Source organism: Oreochromis niloticus, linkage group LG3 (assembly GCF_001858045.2).
Source record: "Oreochromis niloticus isolate F11D_XX linkage group LG3, O_niloticus_UMD_NMBU, whole genome shotgun sequence".
In the NCBI taxonomy this organism is placed as follows: domain Eukaryota; kingdom Metazoa; phylum Chordata; class Actinopteri; order Cichliformes; family Cichlidae; genus Oreochromis; species Oreochromis niloticus.
The window spans coordinates 57,458,742-57,483,334 of NC_031967.2; the positions used below are offsets into that span (position 1 = coordinate 57,458,742).

At 39.5% G+C, this 24,593-nt stretch overlaps 1 long non-coding RNA gene across 2 annotated transcripts; it reads left to right on the forward strand.

Moving 5' to 3' along the window:
* The first annotated feature begins 13,647 nt into the window (after window positions 1-13,647).
* LOC112844224 (uncharacterized) lies at window positions 13,648-23,858 on the forward strand. Of its 2 annotated transcripts, none has more exons than XR_003216958.1 (4): window positions 13,648-13,689; window positions 13,776-13,961; window positions 14,104-14,202; window positions 23,457-23,858. It is a non-coding gene; the product is annotated as an uncharacterized LOC112844224 (long non-coding RNA). The 2 variants fall into 2 exon arrangements; XR_003216959.1 differs by lacking the exon at window positions 23,457-23,858 and adding an exon at window positions 15,626-17,325.
* Window positions 23,859-24,593: the final 735 nt, after the last annotated feature.

The following is a 24,593-nucleotide window of genomic DNA, read 5'->3' on the forward strand; positions in this document are numbered from 1 at the left end:
AGATAAAAAACAGCAGCAACACCCTTCAGTGACCAAACTTCACAGAAAAGCTTCAGTACAGGATGCTTGTAAGGAGCTGCTCAGTTTCCTTGTTTTGTCTCAGATTTGTTTTTCTTTTAATAATTACACACTCAGATTTAACAAAACAAAGGAATCTGTAAGAAGACATAAATAACATTTTATTGTTATGTTTCAAAAAATTATGTAACCATTGAAGTGAATAAATATGGGAGTGAGAACGGGTTGGCTGTCAATGATGATCATCATTTGTTTGTTCTTTTTTTTTTTGTTTATTGTTCCTTCCACTGAAAAACATTCATAGTGTCACACTCAGTAGTTTATGGTGAAAACGAAGAGCTGAAGCATTTGAGTGTCTGATAAACTACAGACTTATGAAAATGTGACCTAGACTGGACCTCCTGGATCACATCTCCTTAACAGCTCAGCCCTCCTCCTGTTAACCCTCTCAGTGAAGGCTGACATAAACAATGAGCTTGTTTTTATACAGTCGGTTAATTTCGTGAATGACCCGCTTTAACTATGACACGAGGCACAAATTCAAGGGTCAAAACATCCAGATTTAATCACAGTGTCTGACAGGTAGTACAGAACAATCCACACACTCTCAAACCAAAACACAGCTTAAACTTATCTGCAATTTTGTTCTGTACAATTTTCATTGAAGTATTTCATAGGTTTAAACTTTAATGATAGGAACCGGGGAAAGACAATATGGTAGTTGCTGCCATAGGGCTTTGGAGTTGACGTCACTGGAGGTGGGCCACGCCTCCCTTTCCGCCATGACAGTAGGCTAGACACAGGATACAGCTTCAGCTATGGTTCGTACGTGTTGTGTTATCAGTTGCAACGTTTGATCACACGATCGTGAAGGCAAGAAGCTGGATAATGGGCTCTCTTTTCATCGTTTTCCATCCTGGAGGCAACGTGAGGGATCCCATGTATCCGATATTACTAAACAAAGACGTCAGGCTTGCATTGCAGCGGTGAGACGAGCGGATCGAGTTCTGTGCAATCGCCAGCTTTTTGTTGGTTTGGTCTCCGCATCTTCTTTCCGGTGAGTTCTAAATTAATTCATATCACTATTAACCTCCTAAGACCCGAACTCTTCCACATTTTTAATTTCTCTTTGATATTTGGGCAAATTGGGACCCGATGAATGTAAAAACAAAGAATTACCAGATTTTTTTTTTTTTTACCTAATTTTTGTTTCTAAGAAAATTGAGAGCCACATATGAGGATAATCATTTAAAATTCCGATAGAACAGTAGCAATATAATGTCCTTATAAGTGGATATCAGGCCCTTGTAGAGCAAAATTGAGTATTTTGATCTAAATATCCCAAAATGTGATGTCCACATATGTGGACGCCAGGTCCTAGGAGGTTAAAATGCTTTTAGTGTTATTTTCAATGTGCTGAGGTCATAGATAATGAGATAAAACATGCTAATGTGTGATGCTGCAGAACCACGTCATGTCATCATGTCGACTGAGTAGCTTATGATTTAGCATTATTGCAGGCAAACCAGCATATGAAATGGATGTAACAAATCCAGACTGGGCACCAACACTGTACATGGGCCTCTAAAAACATACTAAATTGCTCTCATTGTACACTAATCCGCACATAACTTCCAGATGAATCACACACCTGTCATGTGCACTAATTTTATCTTACAGGCTTTTATTATGCAGCTGCAGAGTCTCAAGGTGTGCCCCGTGCAGAAGTAATCGATGAAGATCTGAGAGAAGAACAACAACAAAATCACAATGTCATAGCTGTGGACAGAAGTTGTGTTGGACAAGTGGAGGTTGAGGTACATACGAATGTTGTGTCGTCCAGAGAAAAACAAACCGCAGGAAGAGAGCACATCTGAAGACTGACCCCATCAGCATCATCACCCTGAGTGTTGATCCTCCAGGTGAGTGAGTAGAGTTGAGTGTGTGTGTGATCAGAGGTGAAGCTGCTTCCTGGTTGTTGATGTTTGTTTCTAAAGATGTTGTTGATGAGACTTTGTAGAAAGCAGCTGGTCTGAGTGATGTGATCAGAGTGCAGTAGATAATGTCTGACAGCTGATGATGAAGTTGCTTTTTTTTGCTAAGGAGCTCCTCAGCAACAAAACGGACCAAATCATCTGACCACAGATGTTTCTCCTGAATTTTCCCTGATTCATTTAGATGTCCTTTAGTAAATGTAAGTTGGGACAGTACAAGAAATGTGGCTTTACATGAGGAGACCTGGACAGGGCAATACATTGGCATCAGGACAGGCATCTCCCCCTTTCTGTGAGGATGATCAGAGAGACACTGTCAGAGATCTGATAAATGACTTCCAGCAGCTACTGTTTTCCAAGTTTCTGACCAAACTGTCAGAATCAGACACCAGGAGGATGGCAACAAGGCATCCTTTATGAGCCCTGTGCTCACAGCCCAAATGCTGTGGGTAATGTTGGCAGATTCTATTTCAATTTAAAATTCTATTCATATAGCAACAAAACAAATTACAAAAATTGCTGCTAGGTGCTTTATATTGTAAGGTACAATACTACAAGCACAATAATAAAAGAAAACAGAAAGGTCTAACAATCATATGAGACCCTATGAGCAAGCACTCTGGTGACAGTGGAAAGGAAAAACTCACTTTTAAGAGGAAGAAACCTCCAGCAGAACCAGGTTCAGGTAGAATGGTTGCCAGATGGCATCTTGTTTGTTTAGTTAAAACTTCTTCTACTGACAATATGACACTGACACTGTAACACACCCTGGATGACAATGGGGAAGATTTCTGATGCTTCCACAAGGTTTTTTCCCCTCAGGGAGGAAGTATGTAATCTTTTTCATTTATCTGTTATCTATTAGGAATCTAGCATCAACTCTGATGATCGTGGATACCAATAACAGCTCTAGCTGATTTCATTTGACTGAAAGTGTACCAAGGCTGCACCAAATATGAAAATTGGTAAATGTTTGATATTAGCTCCAAGAACAGCTAGAGAGCAGCCATAGTACTTCAAAAGTAACATTCAACTCAGGAGAGAGGCAAAAAATAAGTCATCAATAGTGCAATTAACATATTCCAGCACTTAATCCAAAGTTTAGTGACTCTTCAAGGCACAGTCCTTATTTCTAGGAATGTGAGTATGCCAGTACTGACACACCCACTGGAGTTATTAGAGTCATCCAGAAAGTAAAGGCAAACAGCAGTAGCTGAAGTGAAAATGACACTGGCACACTCTGGGGTCAAAGTATTTCCCCTCTGTCTTGTAATCCATCCACTGAAGAGAATTTCAGTAGTTTCCCAAACACATATCAATAAGTCAAAGCTTGACACTGAAGTTAAGGCCACACCGTCTTTGTACCTTCTGGAACAGATTCAGGAAGTCTGGGCAGAGCCAGTCTTTGACTTAAAGAATCACTCTGCAGACGTCACTGCGTGTCCGGATCTGTTCAAAAGTAAAAGATTTGTCTTAAAATAATTGTTGCGTACTCTTCACTTCCTTAAAGGACACCAAAAGTTTTACTGTATTTTTATTCACACACTGATGGGGTGCATTTAAAACATCATCATTAAAAAGAGCATTTTTGAGAGCACCAAAAAGAAGGATTTAAACAGCTACAGTCAATGCAGATTGAATACTCACTAATACCAATAGAAGCAATTACCAATTAATGAAAAGAATGAAGTCTTTTGAGTTATATTCACCAAATGGTGAAATCTTGCATAGATCCATCAAAGAAAACCAGTCTTCGAAAGCTTGGTGCAGAAAAAAAACATCCACACTAATGCAAGTGATCAATTATATATTAGACCTTACAATGATATTTATAATTAAAAAGAGTTATCCTAAAATTACTATGAAAGTGAAAATACATAAATTAATCCCACTAAAAGATATGAGAAAGAAAATTAAATGTTAAATCTTTGTTTTATGACAGCCTTGTCCAGAAAAGATGCAGAAAAAGAAGTAATACTAAAGAAACAATATTAAAAAGGACTATATACAAAGCCACTAGCAGGATTTGCCTTTGAAATAAACTCACTTTTTGTGTTAAACTGTTACTGATCCGCCAGTATCTCTCTATGTAACTTGTGGGAGGTATGGGTCCAGTAAGAAGTGAGCAGCTTGCTATTATTAGTGTTAGAAATATTATTTCCAGCACATAACCATAGCTCTTGTGAAATGTATGCCAACAGGGATCTGAACGGGCTTGTATTTTGATGAACCATAGTTTTTAATGTGCAATTCAGCATTATTAGATTCTAAATGGACCACTTATGTGCACCCGTGTAAATAACATAATGTTCTGCCGGGTGTGTTGTTGGTTTTCCCTCAATTTCTGAATCGACAAGCGCCTTTGTTACTGGGACCAGTCATTTTAAGAAAGGCCCCCATTCTCAAGAAGCGTATAGTATAGCTTTTATTTTGGAAACAGCCATTTCTCTGTAATAAACTCTCTTTTCCAAAGATGAGTGATTTCTCCATCAGATAGATTTATTTTTTTATTACTTTGTTGTTTCAGCAACATTAAATTTAAAAACTGTACTTTTGAGTTAAAATATATATCTATAATTTTAATAAATGACAAATTAAAAAGGCATGAACATTTTTTTTTTGTATCGAAAAAATATCGAACTGTGACACCAAAGTATCGAACCGAACCGAAACGTGAATTTTGTGTATCGTTGCACCCCTAATATATATATAATATATATATATATATATATATATATATATATAACAGGGCGTTGTTGGAATGCTACTACGCAAGTAACCCTGGCGGAAGGGGTTACATGAATAGGATGAGGGACCTATGGATTCTTCGATACCCAACATCCACAATGACGGCGAAACAACTAGTAGCCCAGTGTTCCAACATTCGAAAGAAGGGACTGCTCTCACAGCTAGAGATTGACGAGGTACAACATAAATGCTACGGCAAGGAGGAGTCAGGACGCCAGGTCAGGGGGGAGATATCATCACCCCCACCCGAGATTGGGTACATAGCCCCAAGTGCGATAGGAGAAGGATCGTTGAGTTCGAGAGGAACTGACCTGAAAGATAGGATCATGGCCAAGCTTGAAACCTGGATCCCCCGTAGCCAGTTACCAAGATTACGTGAAGTACCCTCAGAAGGTCTGCTAGATGATGTTAATGCAGCACTACGGATGATACCTACAACCACGATTACCGACACTAACAAGCTGATCTACACTACGGCAGCAGTGATCAGTGAGATGCTTGGCTACAAGTTGAACAGCCACAAGGGGACGTGGTACCCTCCATGGAGAAGGAGGCTAGAGGGCAAGATCAAAGTAGCACGGAGGGAGGTTAGCCAACTAACGGAGTTGCAGAAAGGCGCGACAAAGAAGGTGCATAAGAAATACAGCAAGCTGTCCATACCTGAGGCCTTGGAAACTGCCAAGCAAAGACTCACAGCCTTGGCCAGCCGCTTGAGGAGGTACACCAGAGAGATAGAAGGCAGGAGAATAAACCAGCTGTTCTCCACAGAACCAGCAAAGGTGTACTCTCAGTGACAAGGGAACAATAACAGAACAGCACCACCAAGGCTGGAGACGGAGCAATACTGGAAGAGCATATGGGAGAAAGACACAACCCATAATGGCAATGCTCAGTGGCTAGTGGATCTGAGGGCAGACCATAGCGACCTCCCTGAACAGGGTCCAGTAACCATCACAGTGGCAGACATCCAAGAAAGGGTCTCCAGTATGAAGAGTTGGACAGCACCAGGCCCCGACATGGTTCACGCCTACTGGCTGAAGAAGCTGACTGCACTCCACGTGCGTCTGGCAGCACAAATGAACCAGCTGCTAGTTAACGAGAGACACCCGGAATGGCTAACCGAAGGTCGGACGGTCCTGATCCCCAAGGACCCCAAGAAGGGACCAGTCCCATCCAACTACCGACCAATAACCTGCCTCAGTACTACATGGAAGCTCCTGTCAGGCATCATATCGGCTAAGATGAACAGGCACATGGGTCAATACATGAGTGGGGCACAGAAAGGGATTGGCAAGAATACCAGAGGCGCAAAACACCAGCTACTGGTAGACAGAACAGTCAGCCGAGACTGCAAGACCAGACTGACCAACCTGTGCACAGCCTGGATTGATTACAAAAAGGCCTATGACTCAATGCCCCACAGCTGGATACTGGAATGCCTAGAATTGTACAAGATCAACAGGACCCTAAGAGCCTTCATCAGGAACTCAATGGGGATGTGGCGTACAACACTAGAGGCCAACTCCAAGCCCATAGCACAAGTCACCATCAAGTGCGGGATCTACCAAGGAGATGCTCTGTCCCCACTGCTGTTCTGCATAGGCCTGAACCCCCTCAGTGAGATCATTAACAAGACTGGCTACGGATACCGACTACGGAACGGAGCGGTTGTCAGCCACCTCCTGTACATGGATGACATCAAGCTGTATGCCAAGAGTGAACGAGACATCGATTCACTGATACACACTACCAGGATATACAGCAATGACATTGGAATGTCATTCGGACTGGAGAAGTGTAGTCGGATGGTAACAAAGTGAGGGAAGGTAGTCAGAACTGAGGGGATTGAACTACCAGAAGGCAACATTGCAGATATAGAGGACAGTTACAAGTACCTGGGGATCCCGCAAGCAAATGGGAACCATGAAGAGGCCGCTAGGAAAGCTGCAACCACCAAGTACCTGCAGAGGGTCAGGCAAGTCCTGAGGAGTCAGCTGAACGGTAAGAACAAGATCCGGGCCATCAACACCTACGCCCTGCCCGTGATCAGGTACCCTGCTGGGGTAATAGGCTGGCCAAAGGAGGAGATAGAAGCCACTGACATCAAGACAAGAAAGCTCCTTACCATGCATGGAGGGTTTCACCCCAAGTCCAGCACCCTGAGGCTGTACGCTAAGCGGAAGGAAGGGGGCCGGGGACTGGTGAGTGTCAGCACCACAGTCCAGGATGAGACAAGAAACATCCACGAATACATCACGAAGATGGCCCCAACTGACAGCGTGCTCAGTGAATACCTCAGGCAGCAGAAACCCAAGAAAGAGGAGGAAGGCGAGGAACCATCATGGAAGGACAGGCCCCTGCACGGTATGTACCACTGGCAGATAGAGGAGGTGGCTGATATCCAGAAATCCTACCAGTGGCTGGACAAAGCTGGACTGAAAGACAGCACAGAGGCACTAATCATGGCAGCACAAGAACAAGCTCTGAGTACAAGATCCATAGAGGCTGGGGTCTATCACACCAGGCAAGACCCCAGGTGCAGGCTGTGTAAAGATGCCCCAGAGACAATCCAGCACATAACAGCAGGGTGCAAGATGCTAGCAGGCAAGGCATACATGGAACGCCATAACCAAGTGGCCGGCATAGTGTACAGGAACATCTGTGCCGAGTATAACCTGGAAGTCCCGAGGTCAAAATGGGAGATGCCCCCAAGGGTGATGGAGAATGACCGAGCTAAGATCCTGTGGGACTTCCAGATGCAGACGGACAAAATGGTGGTGGCTAACCAACCGGACATAGTGGTGGTAGACAAACAGAAGAAGACGGCTGTAGTGATCGATGTAGCGGTTCCGAATGACAGCAATATCAGGAAGAAGGAACACGAGAAGCTGGAGAAATACCAAGGGCTCAGAGAAGAGCTCGAGAGGATGTGGAGGGTGAAGGTAACGGTGGTCCCCGTGGTAATCGGAGCACTAGGTGCGGTGACTCCCAAGCTAGGCGAGTGGCTCCAGCAGATCCCGGGAACAACATCGGAGATCTCTGTCCAGAAGAGCGCAGTCCTGGGAACAGCTAAGATACTGCGCAGGACCCTCAAGCTCCCAGGCCTCTGGTAGAGGACCCGAGCTTGAAGGATAAACCGCCCACAGGGGCGTGCTGGGTGTTTTTATATATATATATATATATATATATATGATGAGAGGTAAAATAATTTCTTTCTCATCACATAAAAAGAAAGAAGAAAACAAAAATATTCAGGAATTAGAAAAAAACATCAAATCACTAGAAGAAGCCTACGCGTCCCACCAAGATCAGGAAAAAATGAACAAAATACGGAAAACAAAATTAGAATTAAATGAGATAATTGATAAAAAATAAATTCTTAGTACAAAGACTACGCTTACAAAATTATGAACATGGTAATAAATCCGGTCAATTTCTAGCAAACCAGCTAAAAATAAATAAAGAAAAAACAACTATATGTGCTGTTCAAGATTCATCTGGGAACACAATATATGGCCCGAAACAAATAAACAACATTTCCAGGGATTTCTATAAAAAGTTGTATTCACCACAAATAAACCCATCTAAAAAGGAAATTGATCAGTTTTTAGACAACATAACTCTTCCAAAATCATTAGACACCCAAGCAATGGCACTGGATTCACCACTGACATCAGGTGAACTCCAGGAAGCCCTGATAAGTATGCCCAATAATAAGGCTCCAGGTCCAGACGGCTTTCCTGCAGAATTCTACAAAGAATTCTGGACGATTCCAGCACCAGTTTTTTACAGAACGTTGTTGGAAATCAAAGAAAAGGGCAGACTTCCACCAAATATGAATTCTGCAAACATTAATCTCCTGCTAAAACCAGGCAAAGACCCTGTATATCCCTCAAGCTATCGTCCAATATCCCTTATTAATGTAGACCTTAAAATAATCTGCAAAGCCCTCTCAAAGAGATTAGAGAAAATAACTTAATTCATCCTGGCCAAACTGGTTTCATAAAAGGTAGGCACTCATCAACAAACACACGTAGATTACTTAATTTGATAAACTACTTATTCAGTAAAAACCTTGAAACTACAATATTTTCTTTAGATGCAGAAAAAGCGTTTGACAGAGTTAACTGGAAATTTCTATTTGCAACTTTACATAAATTTGGTTTTGGATCCTCTTTCATTAACAGGTTAAAAATATTATATAATTCCCCAACAGCTTGTGTCAGAACGAATGACCAGACATCCTCCAGCTTCTGTCTCCTGAGGGGCACCAGGCAGGGATGCCCACTCTCCCCTTCACTGTTTGCAGTTTTTATTGAACCACTAGCGGCAGTAATTACACATAATTCAGTAATTAAGGGCATAAAATGCAAGAACGTGGAACATAAAATCAGCCTTTATGCGGATTATGTGTTACTCTTTCTCCAAAATTCACAAACCAATATCTCTGGGGTGATTGAATTGATAAACTCTTTTGCAAGAATATCAGATTACTCAACTAACTGGTCAAAATCTACAGTCCTTCCGATTAATTGCTCCTTCCATAATTTTTCTTCTACACCACTGCAATCGGGAAATATAAAATATTTAGGTATTAACGTTTCTCCCAAGCTTTCAGATCTAACTAAATTAAACCATATCCCACTTTTAATGAAAGATGGAAATGTCTACCCATATCACTCATGGGAAGGGTTGCCGCTATAAAAATGATGGTCTTACCAAAAATAAATTATTTATTCTCAATGATCCCAACTAAACCGCCGCAAGATTGGTTCAGATGTCTAGATTCATACATGTCCAAATTCCTTTGGAAAAATAAACCCCCACGTATAAGCTTAAAAACACTACAAAAGACCAAGGATAAAGGAGGATTAGAACTACCTAACTTTCAGCACTACTTCTTAGCCAACAGGCTTCAGTTTATCTCAGGATGGCTAAAACATACCCTCTTAGATGAACCTTGGCTAGATGTAGAACAAGCACTTTGCAATAATCTAGAGATTTCAGATCTACCATTTATCAGCTCAAACATCCAACGACATGAATGCTTCAAAAGCGTCAACATCAGCTCTTCTCTGACAGCATGGTGGGAGTTTCTAAAATTGACGGAGTCTTCATTAATCCCATGCAAACGTACACCTATCTGGAACAACCCTGACATATTACAAAACAATAATATGATAAACTTTTCAGATTGGAGTGGTAAAGGTATCAAATACTTAGAACATATATTAGAAGGAACAGAATTTATTTCATTTGACAGACTAGTTACACAATATGGGATCAACAAGAAAAGATTTTTAGAATATCAACAAATTAAATCCATAGTAAAAAAGAGATTTAAACCAGGTCAAGTTGAACAACAAACACCACCAAGTGTGGTTCAATTTCTTACTCTTAAAACCCCCAAATTACTATCCAAAATATACAGAATGCTTTCTAAAACAGATGAATCAATATCACTTCCTATTGCAAAATGGGAAGCGGATTTATCAGTTAACTTAGACCAAAACTTCTGGTCTGAGATTTACTTAAAAACCTTTCGTCTAATTAGAAATCCCAGTCTTCAATTAATTCAATACAAAATACTACATAGAGTGCACTATACAGGTCATCGGATGTTCAAGATGGGCTTTACGTCTACCAACAACTGCTCACACTGCCAAACCAATTCACCGGACAATTATATCCACGCTCTTTGGTTCTGTCCACCAGTTCAGAAGTTTTGGCGCGAGATATGTGAAGACTTATCAAAGTGTCTGAAATGTAACATTCCAACTTCGCCTTTAGTGTGTTTGTTGGGCAGCTTAGATAATGTCACTACGGAAAAGAATATAGCCCATATGGTTTTCACTGCCCTATGCATAGCCAAGAAAACAGTCCTCATGAACTGGAAAAATAAAAATAATCTTAATTCTAACCAATATAGAAATATAGAAATTATCTGATAGTGTAGTATCACTGTGGGGCTGTATACTGTTGATCCAACATGGATTCATCCTGTGGAAACAGCAAAATTCTATTTTAGAGCACTTTGAAATCGTTAAATGTAGATCAATTATGGACAATTTGAAAAGGCCTTTATTTTGGAAGGCAACATCAGACTGAGTTGATATTGATATGGTATCACTGTGGGGTTGTATACTGCTGCAAAAGTACTGGGAGGAATGGGAAAAGGAAAACATCTGGCTGGAAATGTGCACGATAACACCTATAAAGAGCACTGCACTGTGTGCCGGCGCACTTTTTCCATAGGCATGCTTCTAATGGTGGGCACATGAAGAACATGAGGGGCGTGAAAGCTCGGGGAACCCTTAACCAATTTTTTGTGCACCAGGCCACAGCAGAAGCAGACATGGTATGTAAACACAGGTTTGTTTTTTTTAAACCCTCTGGTTAAAGTTAATATGGGCATGTGCAGTGAATATCAGTGCTATGTGGCCAGAAGTGTGATAATATAATTTACTTTGTGTAATAAACAACTGCAAGGATAGATGATTACTACAAATAGATGACTAATACATAAAAGTAATACATAGATGAATAATGATGATGAGTTATGATGCGTAATCATGGGAACAAGCGGGTTTACAAACGGCAGCAGCTGATTAGCATTAGAAAAGCTGAAATAATACCTCAACTGAAGCCAATTGTACTAAAAGCACTATATGTGCACTGTTACAATTATGTTTTTCGTTCTATTGTTTTATATTAATTTATTTAATTTTAAGTTAAGCAGGACAGAGTTCTTTTAAAGAAAGATTTACTTATGTTCTCAAAAGTTAAGCATGACAGGCTTCTGTTTAAGAAAGAGACCTGTTTTATTGTGTTAATGTTGTCATTTTGAGCTAAAAATAAATGGCTAAATGATCATTTGTTTCCCATATGGTCATATCACAAAGAATATGCATGTACTTAAATCAAATTCAAGTCAAATGGTTAAAAAAATAATTTCACACACAAAAAGAAATTCACGACACTGGGAAGGGTGAAGACAACTGGGTTGCCCGGCCCTGGCCACGAGGTGTCCCTTATTTATTTTTCAGGGAGTTGGCAACCAAAGAGACGCAGTAAAACTTGTTACAGCATGTAAAGATGTGTCATCCTCTGATGTGCCTGTGTAACCTAAACATGCTGAAACTAACAGGCATGTTATCGATAAACACATCTTAAATGCTGGAGTAATTGTGCAAAGTCCATGTAGAAGTCAAACATCCCCCTCTTGTGGCATTTGGATCAACGTTCCACTGTTTGTCTCTGCACAGCTGAAAGATTTTTTTTAAAGACATACCGTAAACATGTCTTTGAACCAATAGAAAAGCTGGTGCTCAGAGGAAGAGGGCGGGCTTTACTTGGTGTCAGTGAGAGAAATGAAAAAAAGCTGAAATGAGTGAGAAGGACGATGAAGGAAACATCTGTGCTGTGTCTGCTCTGTAAGTAGAATCTCTGTGTTTGTTTGAATTCTTGTACTTTGACTGTCTGCTCTCCTGATAACTGATGATGGAGGAGAAGACATGAAAAACAAATCAGGCTGAATTCAAGTTCAAAACACCACGAGGACCAACTGCAGGTCTGAACTGACTCTTTATCTTTGCTCAGGAGTCGAGGAAACACAGCAGGCAGTGAAAAGATCAAATCATTCACTCATTATATCAACACAGCTGCACAGTGGACACATGACTTTATTGTCTTATTTAAATGCAGTGGATATTTTGCACATGATCATTTAAGTGCAGCTTTTTGGATAAAAACTTGTTTGAAGACTTACTCTACCTGTTGGGGGGGGTTTCACATGAAAATGAGCAGATATCTCAGAGAGACAAGTTTGTGTGTTTGTCAGCTGTTTGTGTGGAGTTGTTCTTTATGTTCACCTCAAATCAACCTGAGTGTCATTTCTCTTTAGTTCTGATCTCACTGCTGAGCTGCACAACAAACCAAGGTCAGTAACCTTCTTCTGTCACAGTTTAAACCTGAGAAATGCTCACTGATATGACCTGATTGGGTTCATGTTTCAGAATGGAGCTCAGTTCTGAAAAAAAAACAATTACAGTGGAACCCCGACTTACGAAATTAATTCATTCTCGGGGGTCTTTCGTAAGTCGGAAATTTTCTGAAGTTGAAGCACCGATCGCGCCTTTTGAGTGAACGATAGGCTATAGGCTAATTGCTAACTGCAACAACAATATGTTGTTCAAGTGGAAGAGCAAAGCGCAAGTACGAAAGCCAAGGGGGTTGTTGTCACATGATTCACATGATGTCACATAGGCATTCTGGGCTTAGCCAATCAGACTGTTAACAACTGTATAACAAATCATCAGTTTTTCATTGTAACCCTCACAGCTCGTCTGACTGTGAGTCCCAGCAGCTCTCAGTTCTTTGAAGGAGACTTTGTGTCTCTGAGCTGTGAGGAGGACGACAGCTCTGCTGGATGGACTCTGAGGAGAAACACAAGAAAACAACAGAAGAGTCAGTGTAGAGATGGGTAGGGAAAACCAGATGGTTATACGTGCAACATTAGTGGTGTTCTCCAGTTGGACAGTGGAGTTTACTGGTGTGAGTCCAGAGAGGGTCCCATCAGTAACATGGTTAACCTGACAGTCACTGGTAAGCTGAGTATGTGGAGTTAGTGTTGATGAAGCTGTGTGTAAATGGATGAAATGCTGTAGTTTGTCTCTGTGTTGAGGTGGATCAGTGATCCTGCAGAGTCCTGTCCTCCCTGTGATGGAGGGAGATGACGTCACTCTGCTCTGTAAAACAAAGACCACTCCCTCCAACCTCCCAGCTGCTTTCTATAAAGATGGCTCCCTCATCAGGAAGCAGCCTACAGGTCACATGACCATCCAGCATGTTTCCAGGTCTGATGAAGGCCTCTACAAGTGTGACATCAGCGGTCATGGAGAGTCTCCATCCAGCTGGATCACTGTCACAGGTGACACACTCACCTGTCTGTGTTTCTGCAGCTTTCAACATTCACAATGTGACGACAACTTAATGACTGTGTTTGCTTTATTTTAGGGAAACACACCACCACACCTCCACCTGCATCCACACCTCCTCCTGGTTTCATCTCCATCACTCTTCCTCCGTCACTCTCTCCTCCTGTTCTCTCTGTGTTGTCATGTGTTGGCTCAGTCTATGTTCTGGTTCTACTGGTGTTACTGGTTCTGCTGGTGAGAGGATGTGTTCACAGGAAACCTGAAGGTGAGACTCAGACTTCCTGATCTTTCATGTCTGAGTTTGTTTAGTAGAATAAGTTCACATTCATTATGATCACAGTAACTAGTTTCTTAAATGTAATCTCTGTTTACATATTTTATTTCTATGATTGTTCTTTTTTTATTAGGTCAGGAAGAAGCTGGAGAAGATGACATCATCACTCATGTCATGTATATCACCATCAAGATATCAAATAATCAGAAGCAGCCAATCAGACGAACTTGAGGTAGTATTTTGTTTTTCATGATTTCTTTCTTGCAGCTTGGTTGGTTTGATGTTCACTTTACAGTGTAAACCTCCTTAAGGGAACTGTTCAATTGCCACACAATAGATAAACTGCAACTTCACTCATATGTATGATGTGGTATGAAGATGGATGCTGAGTTGTGAGAGCTGCTTCCATAACGATTTCCATAAAGTTTTACAATGTGGGAAACTTCATGCAAAGTAGCAGTGAGGGATGTAACAAATTGGTGTGAAAATGTGCATTATGACCACAGACTAGATTATGAAGGCATTTACTCTGACCTTTTAAAATATTTAAAATCAAGTTTAGTATCATGGTAGAATCAGATTTAAGTCAATAAGTACTGTTGCACATTTAATAATATGATGGATTGTAAGGATTGTGGAGCATGTGAGGGATGATCAGAAGTGTAAAGATGTAAATTGTTGCAACAGCAAAACATAAACTAGAAGAATGATCAAGCGCAGAGCAATGCAAAAGTCCAGCTGATTTTTTACAGAGTTAACAAGAAAAAAGGCAATGACCAGAGCAGCCGGTGAGGCGTTTGAGTTTCAATTGTAGCAGTCAGACAGTGCTGGCTTCCCTGAACATGTGCAGGCACTCACATACACACAAGAATGAAGTTCACAGGAGTCAGGTTTCACAGAGAGAAAAAAAGAAAGAAAAGGCAGGCCACCACGAGAGACTTGGACACCATGACACATTTCTCTAATTTGATGCTATAAAAACCTAAAGTTCACACTTTTTCTAAAATCTGAAATTTCTTTTAAAATAAGAATCAAAATAAAACAATGTAATCTCCTGTTTGTGGTTAACTGAAGCTAACAGCTCTGCAGTCGTCCAGCATCCTGTTTCTGATAGAAAGAAAACACTTCAGCTGTCTCAAACTCAGCCTAAGAAAATCAAAAAGTTGAAAGTTAGATAAAAATTTTTTTCATAATTTAGTTTATGCTTCTTATCCAGATGGTAATACTGCTTTCTAAATACCTGCAGATTAACTTCCAATCAATACTACCATGTTGTTAGTTGGCTACAGGTTAGCTCCAGGTCCACCCTATATGGACTATGTTATAATGTGCACTGTAACATTTGGGGCAAAGAACAGTCAGCAATGTTATTGATAAGCACTGAAACAGCTCAGACAAGGCAACATAACAGAACGTGTCAGTTCACATCAGGAGTTTATGAGAAATGTTACGAAATAAATACATATTTTTAAGGCTTATCTGCTAACTCCTCAAAGCTGCTGAACTGCATTTGCTTAACACAAAGACTGCGGCAGGGTATGGTTGATGGCTTGGCTGCAGGGAAAGAGTTGAGCACCAGGTTCGGGGTGTGGTGTCGGGGAGGTTGGTTTTGCAGAGCCAGTGAGCATTTTCTAATCATGCCTTCCCTATTTCAGTAGCGGCCGGGCCAGGGAGAGGGGGCTGCTGCTGGAGGATGGCACCGAAGCCAGAGCAGCTTGCACTGGAAAGTGCTCTAAACGTGACACAAAGCAGTGTGTATGATAACAATAAAAACTGCAAACCACAGTTGCAGGGTCATGTCTGGATAGTATGAGGTGTTTAAAAAGAAAGACCGAACAGACCAACGACCTTTAACTCTGTGCTTTCAGCCTCTTCGCATTTAAAACCACAGCATCTATTTTTCAGTGTTTTTGCAGAAACTTCTCTCCACTTTGTGTGTTGGTTTGGCTAATAATAGTGCTCATGTTGTGAGAACCTGTTTGCTTTGTGCCCTGTGGTGAAGTGTATCAGTCTGCAGTAGAAAAAGATGACACAAATGTTACGCCCGGGTTCTCTGTGGGCACTCTGTGTTTCAAAGCAGAGACAGTGAGGAGAGAAAACTGTGAGGTTTCTGTGGTTTATAAATGTTTTCATGTACTCTCTTCATAATGTTGCATAAAAGAATATAATCAAATCTTTTGCCATAGCTGTATTGCAATGGTATGTGATGAGTGTTACAGAAAACCCAGCAGAGTCAACAGCACCCTCCAAATGCACACCGTTCATCCTCCACTGTTTAACAACACAGATATGATGAGCCAGAGATGGCGGACTAAGCGGCTGTCCTTAATTTAGCTCTGGTGCAAGGTACCTTTTATCCCTCCTTTTTTTGACGCTTTGTTCCCTCAAAAATCTTACCTAACTTTACAAAGATGCCAAAAAAACAGAAGAAGGACAAAATGGAATCTAAGTCTTCCCAGAATGATAAGATACAAGATTTGGCTTCAGCTACGGATGACCACGATTACTGCCTTTCAGACGTGGAGCTTGAAAGTGACGGAGGGGAAAAAAGAAATCTAGAGGAAATGAATGACTTGCTTAGTGATCATTCGAGTAAGGTTGTTAGACCTAGTCCCACAACAAGTGACATTCTGGCAGCTATTCAAGCTCTCCACGTGAGATTTGATAAACAAGATGATAAAATGGCGGACATTAACAACAAACTATCGGAGAATGCCTCGTTGATTGCCAATCTTGTTGAATCTATCGAGTTCAATGCAGCTGAAGTCCGTGATTGTAAAGATAAAATTGCGGGTTTGGAGAAGGAAGCCTCAACTTTACGGGGAGAAGTTGATGAGCTCAAAGAAAAGGCAAGAGAACGAGACCGGTATTCACGAAGGTGGAATCTAAGGATTAAAGGAATGAAAGAAGGTATGGGCGAAGATATCAGAGGTGATTAAAATTCTCGCCAAGATAGCCCCAGAATGGTCTGATAATATGGAGTACATCGTCGACACTGTGCACTGGATTGGAAGGAAAGAAGAGGGCAGAAATCGCCAAGTCATGATTCAGTTCACGAAGCGCCTACATCGAGATGGAATATGGAAGAAGTCCAAAAACGCTCAGATTTGTGAGACGGAAAAAATCCGTTTTGCCGAGGATTTGACGAAGGAGGATCGTCTGGAACGGGAGAAAGTTTGGCCGAAAATTTTACAAGCCAGAAATGCGGGGGAGAAGGCTTACTACAGAGGAGCTGTCGGCTATATTAACGGCCGTCGCGTTCTGGCGGACGGCTGAAGGCTGTTTCACTTTTACTTGTTCTCTGAACTCTACCTAAAGAGGGACGCTTGACAGTTTGAATGGGATGGGAGTTGCCGCACCGCTCTTCTTTCACCTTTCCCTAAACAGGAAAGTAAACTAAAATTTTTTTTTGTACATAGTTAAGTTTGATATTATAATACTTTGAACCTTTTTTTTTTTCGTTTATTTTTAATGCTACGCACGTGTTTATCCTTTGTGTCGTTGAATGTTAGAGGTCTCAGGGATAATGTTAAAAGGAAAGCAATGTTTATGTTTATCAAAGGGCTAAAAGCGAATTGTGTCTTACTACAAGAAACTCATTCAAGTGACACTGATGTCACCTTCTGGTCAAATCAATGGGGTGATAAAATCCTTTTCAGCCATGGATCTAACCACTCTGCTGGAGTAGCTCTCTGTTTCTACCGATGTCCAGGGAAGGTCGTGACTTTTCAGGCTGATGTTTCAGGGCACTGGCTTGCAGTTGTATTGAATATTGATGGTTCATCTGTGATTCTAGTAAATGTTTATGGGTACTCCTCTCCTACTCTAAATAAGGTCATGCTGGAAAAAATAACAGATGTTCTTTCCGAGTATAAACTTCTATACCACACAGACCATGTATTATTAGGTGGTGACTTTAATCTTGTTCCAAATGAATGGCAGGATAGAAACCCTCCTAGATATGGTATTAATCAGTGGAATCCAACTTTATCAAATTTCATTAACTCAAACAATTTAAGTGACATATGGAGAGAGAAAAATCCTGGAGTCACTCAATTCTCTTGGATTAAACCAAATGGTAATAATATGTCCAGAATAGATCTTTGGTTGGGCTCGTCTATATTGTATAGATATGTTTCACATGTGTCTATCTCAGCAGCCCCGCTGACAGATCACAGTACTATTACTCTTAAACTTAACCCTGAAAATAAAACACAATTTAAAAAAGATTACTGGAAATTTAATGCAGATCTGTTAATTGATGATGGGTATGTTAAGATGATTAAAGCTCTCATCCATAAAATTTACAATGATGGAACAATTGGTACTTACACAAACAGATGGGAATTTTTTAAGTTTAAAGTTAGAGAATTTTCAATTACGTTTAGTAAAATGGCAAGTAAACAACAAAAAGAGTATGAAAGTAAATTACTCCACAATATAAATAACTATTGTAATAGACAGTTTATGTCAGAGGCTGATAAGAAATCCCTACTGTCTTTACAGGCTCAATTAGATGATCTATACAAGAAAAAGGCTCATGGAGCATACATTAGAGCTCGTGCAAAATGGATAGAAGAAGGTGAAAAGAGTACTTCATATTTCTACAATCTGGAGAAACGGAGGCAAGAGAAGAAATCTATTAATACCTTAATTGTAAATGGGGAAGAATGCACAAATCATAAGACTATAGCAGAAGAAATACATATGTTCTATTCAAATTTATACTTATCTAAATATTTAACTACTGACTCAATTGCCTTTTTTGATCAGATTGAACCTTATATTCCAAAAATCGATTCTGTATTTAGAGAAATTTGTGATTCTGACATATTAATGGATGACTTAGATCAAGCCTTAAACAAACTGAAAATGAACAAAGCTCCTGGTCAGGACGGCTTGACTGCCATCTTCTATAAATTCTTCTGGAAAGAAGTAAAAGAATTTTTCTTCAAAACTATTAGGGAAATCATTAGCAATGAATCATTAGCAACGACAATGAAACAGGGTCTTATCTCCCTTATTCCTAAACCTGGTAAAGATAAAAGATTAATCGATAATTTACGTCCAATTACTCTATTGAATACAGATTATAAAATTCTTGCTCATGTTATTGCAAATAGATTAAAGGACGGTTTAGATCAGATTATTAGTGAAACACAATCTGGGTTCCTTAAGAATCGTTCTATCCACAATAATATTAGATTAGTTTTGGATTTATTGGACTATAATCACTTAATTGAAGATGATGGTGTGATTCTTTTTTTAGACTTCTATAAAGCATTTGATACGGTCGAACATCCTTTTATTTTTAAAGCTTTACAGTATTTTGGTTTTGGTAAAAAATTCATAGATTTAATTTCTTTGTTATACTCCGATATCAATAGTTCTATTTCTTTACCTTTTGGAACATCTAAACGATTTAACATTAGTCGAGGAATCCGTCAGGGGTGTCCAGCTTCTCCGCTACTTTTCATTATTGTAACAGAACTCTTGGCTATTTTCATAAAACACAATCCAAATATTCAACCACTGAACTTGATGGGAGCCCCACTGATTATAAGTCAGCTAGCAGATGATACTACACTGTTTTTAAAGAACATGTTACAGGTTCCTCTCGCACTAAATGAAATTTCACTATTTTCAAAGGCCTCTGGTTTGTATCTGAATATTAGAAAATGTGAAATATTAACTATTCATGATGGAAAACCCAGCATCTCTCTTAATATAGCTGTAAAAACTGAAATTAAATATTTGGGTATTATAATCTCAAAGAATATAAATAATAGAGAAATCCTAAATCTTGAGCATATTACCCAAAAATCTAAAAAGATCCTAATCAGCTGGTTACAAAGAGACCTTTCCATCTTTGGACGTGTCCTACTTACCAAAACAGAAGGTATTTCGCGACTGATTTATCCATCTCAATGTTTATATATTTCCAATAAACTAATCAAGAATATAAATCAAATTAACTTTAATTATATTTGGAGAAATAAGCAACATTATATTAGGAAGAATGATGTAGTGAAGTCTTTAGAAGAAGGAGGATTGAATGTGATTGATTTTGAAGCATTGGATGGTTCCATCAAACTTAAATGGTTGCAGTCTTTCATAAATAATTTAAATAATATTTGGTTTTATTTCCCAAAAGTAATTTTTGAGAAGCTTGGTGGCATTGAATTTCTCTTAAAGTGTGATTTTGAAATCTCCAAATTACCAATTAAATTATCCAATTTTCATAAACAGGTTCTCCAGTACTGGAAAATGATTTATAAGCACAATTTTTCTCCACATACAAATTCGATCTGGAACAACCGATGTATATTGATAAAAAGAAAATCCTTCTTTTATAAGGATTGGATGGACCACGGAATTTGGACCGTTCTACACCTTTTAGACAATGACGGCAATGTATTATCGTATAATAAATTTATTGATAATTATGGCTTAGTATGTACTCAAAGTAAATTCATTAAAGTTGTGAAAGCCATTCCCCCTGCAATGATTCAGATGACTAAAGCCAGTTTAACCTATTCTTCCTTTATAATCCGTGAACCATCCTTATTTATTGATGATCGTCAATTTAAAGGAAAGACTTGCAATAACAAATTTTTAAGGACAATTTTAACCAAGCAACTTTTTCCTTCTCAATTAACAAGAAAATATTTGTTTAAAGATTATAACTTTAGGTTTTTGACCAAGTATCTTTCCTTTCCAATTCCGCCAAAAGCTAAAGAAATTCACTTTAAAGTTTTAAATGCCATATACCCGTCCAAGGACTATCTTCACAAGAAATTCAATATAGATACGAACACATGCACATTTTGCAACACTGATATTGAGACTACAGAGCACCTTTTCTACTCATGTGAAAGCATCAGATCTTTTTGGGATGGTTTCCAGTACTGGTTAACTTCTAAAAATATTGACTGCCCTTCTCTAACCTTTCAAGTAATTAGAGTTGGCCTACAAACAGAAAATAAGAAAATAGAATTTGGGATTAACAACCTATTTATAGTCGCAAAATTCTTCATTCATAAATGTCGCTTCTTGAAAATTACTCCGATCTTTGCTGCTTTTAAAAATGAAGTCTCTTTATTGAAGGCTTCATTAGACAAATGTAATGTTAATAAAGCTCACACCTTACTTGATTTTTTGATGCAGCTTCTAAGCTAATGTAGATAGACTGTATGTGCGTGGACTGTACGTTCTCCGTTTTTTTTTTCTTTTTTCTGTGTTTGTTTGTTGTTGTTTTTTTTTTTGTTTTGTTTTTTGTTTTGTTTTTTTTCTTAGTATTACTTTTCTTTTTGATTTAGTTATATCTTACTTTATAAGGAAGGACATTAAGATAATTGTTTGCTGCTGGAGACTTCTATTACTGTGCCTTTCCTTTCTTTTCTGATTGATGGCTGCTTCGTTCCTCATCACCCATAATTGTACATTTTTGGATGGATCTGCTTAAGTTCTGCGATGTATTTTGGTACATTGTACAATTAAAAAAAAAAAAAAAACAAAAAAAACTCATGAGCCAGAAATCAAATGCCTGGTGTTGCTGCTCAACAACCAAATTGTACTGTTACTGTGCATTTCCCGCACTTTGTGATTAATTTAAGTCCTGATGCAGTCACTGCAGATGTGCTAAAAGATGCATGTAAATATAAGTGCTTGTGGCAAAAAAAAAAAAAAAAAAAAAAACTGTTTAACAACACAACTTGGACCAGATTAAAACATAGCATTCTTGCAGTCTGTCAAATATTTTATATATTTGCTGACAGCTCATGCCTTCGGTGGTGTAATGGTCAACACATTAAGGTGGCATATGAATGGTTCCTGCTTTTATGCTAGTCGGAGACACAAATCCTCTTTGGTAGTGTGTTTGGAAGGATATCCAGCCTAAAATTCTGCCCAAAACTCTGCTGTGGAACTACCTGTGGTGGCAACACCTTGAGGCAAAGGAAATTTAGATATGTAGGTATATATGCTGGAAATGTTCACCTTTCTGCACTCCTTAGTAGATGAAGAAATATTATCACTTTTACACTTTTACAATTAAATTTAATAGAAAATCCTTGGTGACAAAAAATTACTACACATTATATTGTGTTAGTAGCAAATCATAGATGAAATATCAAACCCATGAAAAATACAAGGTAAAAGTAACTATTCCGCAGAAATTTCCTGAATCTGCTTTCGATGTGGAGGAGTAACAGCTCTACTCTGAGCTCCTCTCGAATGATTGCACTCTTCACCCTATCGCTAAAACAGATGCCAGCCACCAGAAAGCTCATTTCCGCCGCTTGTATCCGCGTTCTCATTCTTTCAGTCACTACCCAAATCTCATAACCATAAACTGACTGGTGAATCGACAGTTTCACTTTGATTCTGGTTCTCTCTACACCACAAAGGATGGGTGCAGCATCTGCATCACTGCAGCCATGGTACCTGTCAAGCCAAGACCCTCAGATACTTAAATTTCTGCACCTTGGCCAGCAACTTGAAATCTCGAGTGGACACTATTAGTGGACCAGGTGGTCTAGTGTTCTACAACCAAGATGAAAACCACCAGGATGAAAACAATACTGTTCCCCCAGGATCCAAAGTTCCGACAGACAAACTTTCCTTTCCAGTACCTTGGCAGAGTCATTCCCAAAAAGCCTGAAGAGTATGATATATCTATAGTGGAGCACACCCTCTGGCCCCTCTTCTTAAAAATGAGAAACACAGTCTGCCAGGCTGAAAGCACTGCCCCAGATCTCCTTGGGACACTGCACACAGGCAAGACAGCACTACAACATCCAGAAAAATCAGATTCACCTCAGGGCCCCTAATCTTTAGACAAGTACTGTTATAAGGAGTTTGGTAAAGTTGGAGGGATATCGCCTTGAAGGTACCCTGTTCATGAAATGTACTCCTGCCTTACTCAAACTTACAGATTTCCAAGGCAGGTTGCTGGTTTGGCCATGTGATTTCCAGGCTGTTAGGTTAATGCACACCTGTTGTGTTTAAACTTGGCAGCCCCAAAATGAAGACATTAATGTATTCATTGTTTATGTAGTGATACAGCGTTGAAATATTAGAGACCAGGGAAAAAACAATGATTTTTTTTTATCATGTTTTAACATTGTTTATTTTCAGGTGCAGAGAGTAAAAAACAACAACAACAAAAAAACCACAATAAGAACAACCAAACAAAACATCAGAACAAGGAGGCCCAGGCACAGTTGCTGTTTATCTTTTACACTGAAGGGAGCCAAGCTAGCTGCCAACCCTGCTGGTATCTAGCAATCATGCCAAGCTAACCAGGCCCCCTTTCGACTCAAAATCAAGGCTCAGATTTGTGGGAGATAACTTCTCATTTCTTTTAAATGTATCCTGGAAAGTTTACCTGTTCCTTTCAAGACATATGAACATCATAATGCAAGGTCAGTTTGTCTGTTTCAGAAAAAATATTATTTTTGTCTGTGGATGTGTGTTTGTGTTTAGACTTTAAACCAGAGCCAGACGTCGTCTACTCTTCACTGAAGTAGTCCACCAGTGCAACCACTGACGTCCAGCTGCTGGTCTCTAACTGGTCCTCCACCACTTTAGACCAGAGGACATCCACATGTTCAAAATACATTTACATTTTGTTGCTTTTTCTCACTAAATTAGATTTAGGGAATTTTGCTTCTCTGCTTTTACTCAAAAATCAGATTCTCTTTTTATCTGGGATTTTTTCTTCCTGCAAAATCACCAAGGAGAATCTAAATAAGTTAATCTGCTTTGTCCTTAAAGTTTTTCTGGTTAGTTTTCAAAATTTCCATTGCACTTTATACCTTTTCTGTAATAGTGTCTTTGTAGTATTTGTACATTAATAATAAAGATTGAATATATATTTGTGGCTGTTTGTGGACACACTGACTCATAATGAAAACTAGACTTTTCGTGCATTTTTGTTGACATGATATGACCGACATGTTGTCTGATCTGTTCTAATAAAATGTTCCAAACAGTTAAGATTATTATTCAGCAACATTAATCTGTGAGCACGTGGATAAAGTCATGTGCACATTGAGTTGTCCTGTACAACTACAACACTTTGAAGTCTTGTGTTTTAAGTGTGTGTTTGTATGTGTGTCTGTAAATGGCAGATCAGCCTACTTGTGCATGTCCTGTTGCCAACTTTTATGCATGTGGTTCCTCTTTGCTGAATGCATCAACGTAACGTACACTTACATTTCCAAGGACAAACACATCAGGTAATGGCCTATGAGGTGCCGTAAGGGACATTATTATTGAAATGTTCTCACACACACTACTGAAAAACACTCACATACTCCACTGAAAACCAAGGCATTTCAGCTGAACAGGAAGGCGTTTCAGTGGTACAGTTGTACATTTCAAACCACTACACAGATGTCTACTCAGCAACCTGCTAGTAGGTGCAACAAATAAAGTGCAACAAGAATGTAGGTGCAGCTGGCGGTGTGGCTAGCTTGACTGTGACTTTGCATGTGAGGGCTCACTTGACCACAGTCTTGCAACAGGCTGCTGCCCACAGCTGTCGTATTTGAGTTCTGATGGTCTCTGCTGAGGCTAATATATTGTGAAGTAATGCAGCTGCTTCACTTAGGCTACTAG